The sequence below is a fragment of the Lytechinus pictus genome, chromosome 13 (assembly GCF_037042905.1).
Source record: "Lytechinus pictus isolate F3 Inbred chromosome 13, Lp3.0, whole genome shotgun sequence".
NCBI classification, from domain to species: domain Eukaryota; kingdom Metazoa; phylum Echinodermata; class Echinoidea; order Temnopleuroida; family Toxopneustidae; genus Lytechinus; species Lytechinus pictus.
The window spans coordinates 1267184-1272798 of NC_087257.1; the positions used below are offsets into that span (position 1 = coordinate 1267184).

General features: G+C 40.6%; 1 pseudogene; it reads right to left on the reverse strand.

Annotated features, from left to right (window-relative positions):
- Positions 1 to 399: 399 nt before the first annotated feature.
- Positions 400 to 5037, reverse strand: LOC129274798 (uncharacterized; annotated as a pseudogene).
- Positions 5038 to 5615: the final 578 nt, after the last annotated feature.

Sequence of the window (5615 nt, forward strand, 5' to 3'; positions counted from 1 at the left end):
ATATCTGCATCAATTTTTGTGTTGGGTGAGATGCCCCCGGGAGTACTAACCGGGCCCAGTTGAGCACTCATATTTGAAATGTAGATTGGTCAGGCGCCCTTTCCGGCCTATAGACAGGAAAGTGTTGTCTGCCAGTGTGTCTTCTCGTATGTTAATTTGCGTCTTAAACACCGAGTCAATGAATGCTAGAACGGAGTACCACAGTCACGACGCTTTCATGAACAATCAAACACACAAGCATGTAATAATAATAATAATATGCATTTGTATAACACTTACTACTGCTGCTGCTACTGCCATTGTTGACTGGTAGAATTGACCACTCGTGTCATTAAATATACAGAAAAATTTAAACATTTGTAATTACTTATATAAAAACAAATGAAAGTACAAAATTCAAAATGCCTTGAAAAAGCCTTGAAAATGCCTTGAAATTTCAAGACTCAAAATCCTCAAGGCCAAGGCCCTCTCAAGGCAAAGGCTTGAATGTTCAAGGCCAAGGCTTTGAAAAAGGAGGCCTTAAGGCCAAGGCCGAACATCAAGGCACTACAACACTGGGGCCGTATTCTGAAAATTGTCTTAAGAGAAATATTCTTGTATCTTTTGTAAATATTCTTGTAACTTTCGCTGAGCGCGTATGATGTCAGAGCTAGAATTATGTGTAAAGTTAAAAACGGCGCATAAATATCCCTTTGCGCAAGATAAGATAATACTAGATAAAAGGTATTCTGAAAATTCTCTTATCTTTGCATTCTGTTAACTTCCTTGCAAAATACAAGAAAATTTACAAGAGGTAGGGGGCTATTGTAACTTATTGTTACATGCGATATTTGTCCGTCTGCAATGATTATTTCTTGCTGCATCCCGCAAGAACATCATGTTTTTTAAAAGGAGACATTCCAAAGACATAACGACGGATTGGTAGACTTTTCAGCAATTAAAAATTGGTGTTCGAGACGATGAATCTTTTTAGAGAAAATATGTCTTTGAGAAGAGCCTCGTGTATTTTTGACACAGAAGCGTACAGGCATAAGCGTCGGGGGCGCAAGGAAATTACGCCTCATGTCAACAATGCGCTTCATTATTTTTTCAGAAGAGACGCTTCTATTGGTTGACCTAAGCATATAACAAGCTTAATGATTAAATATTGGGCGTGTCAGAGATATAATAGGGGACGTCCTTAGAGAGATAATGTGGAGCGTTGTGGCCCAGTGGATTAGTCTCCGGACTTTGAAACAGAGGGTTGTGGGTTCGAATCCCAGCCATGGCGTAATTTCCTTCGGCAAGAAATTTATCCACATTGTGCTGCACTCAACCCAGGTGAGGTGAATGGGTACCTGGCAGGAATTTATTCCTTGAAATGCGTGTGCGCTGTAATCTTAGTAATTACGGCTGCCAAGCTACAGCTGGGGTAATAATATCCAAGTCCTTTGGAAGCGCATAGAGACATTATTCATAATCGTGATATGCGCTATACAAGAACTGTTTATTATTATTATTATTAAGACAATTTTCAGAATACCGATTAAAGAGAATTTTAGCGAGCTGTTATCTTGCTGACTTACAAGAAAATCTAAGACAATTTTCAGAATACCACCCCAGGTGTATGATACTAGCATGGATCCCAGGAAGCCTATTGAGTTTGAGGTCAAAAGTTCAAGGTCACACTGACATGTTTTCATCTCCCCTCTGAAGTCAGGTTTCCGCATGATAACTTCAACAGATTTATAAAAAAAATTGGATGTGTAGGTAGATGACACTAAAATATAGGCTAAGTTCGAATTTGGAGTCCACAGGTCAAAGGTCACAGTTCATTGAATATGCAAGTTCATTTCCGCATGATAAATTATCAAATATTCAACAGATTTAAAAAACATTTGGGTGTGTAGGTAGATGACACCAATATACAGGCTAAGTTCGTATTCGGAGTCCGCAGGTCACATCTCATTAAATATGGAATTTGGTTCTCGCATGATAACTTATGAAATATTCAACAGATTAAAAAAAATTGGGTGTGTAGGTAGATGACACCAAAATACAGGCTAAGTTCGAATTCGGAGTCCAAATGTCACAGCTCATTATATATGCGAGTTGGTTCAAAGGTCTAAATTTGTTCATTATATATATGCATATTGTTTTCTGCATGATATTAAGTTCAATCATTGAATGAATTTCTGGTCGCGTTAAGGGGGGGGGGAGCATCTGTGTCCTTTGGAAACGTCAAATTTCTAGTTTGCTTTTTTGCTTGTTAAGCATCAACAACTTCTTTGAAGAATCCCATCATTACTGATCTACGGGTCACCGGAAAAAAGGTAAATATCTTCTGAGAGTTATCACACAATTTTTCTTTTGAAGGCATGTAGCGTTTCCTTTTACCACCACAATTAAACACACCACATGCTGTAAACGGTTTCTTTGATCTGATGAGGTTGATACGGATGGGCCTTGGTGGAGGTGGGGGAGGAGGTGTGGTGAATGGTGCAGAGGTGGAAGGAAAGGAAATTGTTGCTGCAGAAGGCTGGGATGGCATGACTACCAAGATATGCATACACCTGTAAATTCAAGGGTTTTGGTCGCAGTGTGGGCAATGGCGTCGATGTGCCAGGCTGCTCTGCAGTATCAACTACATCAAAGTCTAATTGACGCTTGTTCTGTGTTTTACGCATATCACACTGCAGGGGTACTCTGGAGTACGGAATCTGTTAGGGTAGAAGGGAGAGTGATTGCATCTAGAAGATGATTGGTGGCTACTATACTAAGATGACTCTGTGCCTTGGGGACGACGGTAAGGTAGTTGGACGTCTTGTCTTTAATGTTCAGCAATGTTGTTATTGACTTGATATTGGGAAGAAGAATGTGAGCATCAGCCAACAAACTGTCATCCCTAACCTGGGTCCCTTAACACAAAGGTCAGCGATTAATTGTACACTTGATTTTCTCGATTGATTGTACAATGTAGTCAATGCAATCAATCGTAGAAAAATTTTCTACGATCATTGCTAAGCTTTTTGTTATGGGCCCCTGATCAACAATGCGTTTGTACTGTCCCTTGATCTTCAGGGCAATCTTTGACGGGGATGACATAATGCTGACTTGGGGACGACCGCAAGGTACATGTAGTTGGACCTCTTGTCTTCAATGTTCAGAAATTTTGTTATTGACTTGCTATTGATGTTGAGGAGAGAAAGCTTAGCATCAGCCAACAAACTCTCATCCCTAACCTGATCAACAATGTGTTTGTACTTTTTCTTGATCTTCAGGGCAGTCTTTGACGGGGATGACATACAGGTTTAGTGCTGACTGTGGGTCGATTCCTTAGCATCTTAATTACAACTTACAGGAGATGGGACTCATCTGTAATGGTGGCAGCTTGGGCATACCTCATCCACCCAAATTTAGTTTTTTGGGCATTGCTTTTCTCAGGAGATTCCTCACCCAGACATCTACTGAACAGGGTATACATGTACGTGTAGCCCAAATTCGACTCGTACTTCTTGACAAAAGATCAAGCAGGTTTGTTGTGTTCATCAACAGCATTGGCTATCTGAAGACAAGAGTTCGGTTGGGATGATATGTGGTCATGGTCTGCAAGTTTGATAAGAAGGAGAGCAAGCTGCTCCACTTCCTCGTATCCTGGAAGATGCAGGTGCTTGCGCCCCATTAGAACATCTGCCTGTGTAGGGGTGCATGTCACTCATCGCTCTTGACCGGAGACGAATATTTCAAATACATCTCATCTATGGAATCGACTTTTGCATCATCCTTGATGCCCTCATCATCTTTGTCATCGACAGAAGTAACCTCCGGGTAGTCTTCCTCCTCATCAGCAAGCTGCTGCCCTTCCTTCACTGAAAAATGAAAAAAGGAGGGGTAAATAAATAATAATAAAAATTATGATAATTTACATAGTGCATTATATACATTTCAATATGCTTTACATGGTAAAGTTATGCAATGCAATAATAAGATTAATATTAATTGTTAAATACAATACAGCCTTAGCTCTAAGTCAACATATTTTAACATAACAATGAAACAATATCAGCATTAACAATACTTCAATTATAATAATATACTTTTTGAGCTACAATAACAATGACATATGACCTGCACTTGTTCATTGGGACATTGGAATGAATATGGATAAATTTCTTGCCGAAGGAAATTATGCCATTGCTAGGAATCGAACCCACGACCCTCTGTTTCAAAGTCAGAAGACGTATCCACTGGGCCACAATGCTCCACTTTTAAGAGGTTTATTTTTCTTTGCAGTTCTTTTTCTTTTCTTCATCACCTTGTTTAATTATACTCAAATGGTATATCATGCTTTAATTGAAAATTGTGTGAAGAAGAAGTCACCTCAACACCACCTTGAGGTGGCTTATCATCTGATCATGAGATAGACCAGCGAATAGAGGGTCCTTCTCCTGAGCATTGATGAGCTTGGTCAGGTCATAAATATAGGCTAAAATGGCACCAGCCAAAGCCCACATAAAGGGAGAGTATTTGGCATGGCTCTGCACCACACAGTCCCAACAATGGCATATATCCAGCCTCAACAGCATTCCCTCATCCGTCCATTCCCGCCACCATCTTGGAAACATAATATGTAGAAACAAGTAACTTCTTTGTATTTGAATGAGAATAGCACACGTTCACATACATATACATTGTATATCATTTGAAAGTTTGAAAAGTGTATGGAGATTTCACATATTTGTGCCTGTACAAATGTAATGCTTGTACTTTGTCATTATTATTATTACGATTGTCAATGTAATAACTAGGAAACAGAACTCACTTGCAACAGTTGATGTACATGATCTTTGGCGCAGGTGCATTTGCCCTCTTGAACTGGGCCAAAAGGGACTGGGGGATGGGTGGAGTGTAGGTGCCTTCTGGCTGCAAGAAGTCCATGATACCCTTCTGAGAGGTGGATGCACTTGGCTGCATACTCTGGAGCACTGTCTGGTTAACTCCTCTCCTCGTGGCATACCAGGCATCATGCCCCTCCTTGATACGATGAATCTTGATCATGGACAGGGCATGTCACCTGTCCCAAAGAAAAAGGGCGAGTTCCTTGTCTACGGCTCACTTCCTGAAAGGTTCATCAGGATTGTACACAATCCATCTGTATTGAAGCTTGCTTCTCCCTGTCTTGTGGTGCTCCTTTATGCAGTTGAAGCACTGCAGTCTCTCTGCTCAATGAACACACCTGTAAAAAACAATAAAGATGTCTGGCATGTCGCCCACAAAAATATTGAACACATTGAAAGACTTAAAGTTTATATACATGTATGTACAAATATACAAAGAATTAAGCATAGAAAAACCTGTCTTGCGATGGTGCTGAAACCACTCTTGGTGAGGAAGGTGTCAGGGGAAGCAGGGCACTTGGCATTAGGGCATGGAATCTTCAGGTGGAGTACACCCACTGATCGCCTGAAGAAAAACTTGGTAGCATAGAATGGGAGCATCGGTGGTATCCCTGTACCAGAAATTGGAGGAGGAAGGTGGGGGGGGGGGGGGGGTAGAACTCAATGCATGGCCTGAATATGGTCTTGGAGCCTGTTAAGGTAAAAATTAATGTCATATTGAGAAGAGTCTTCCTCAAG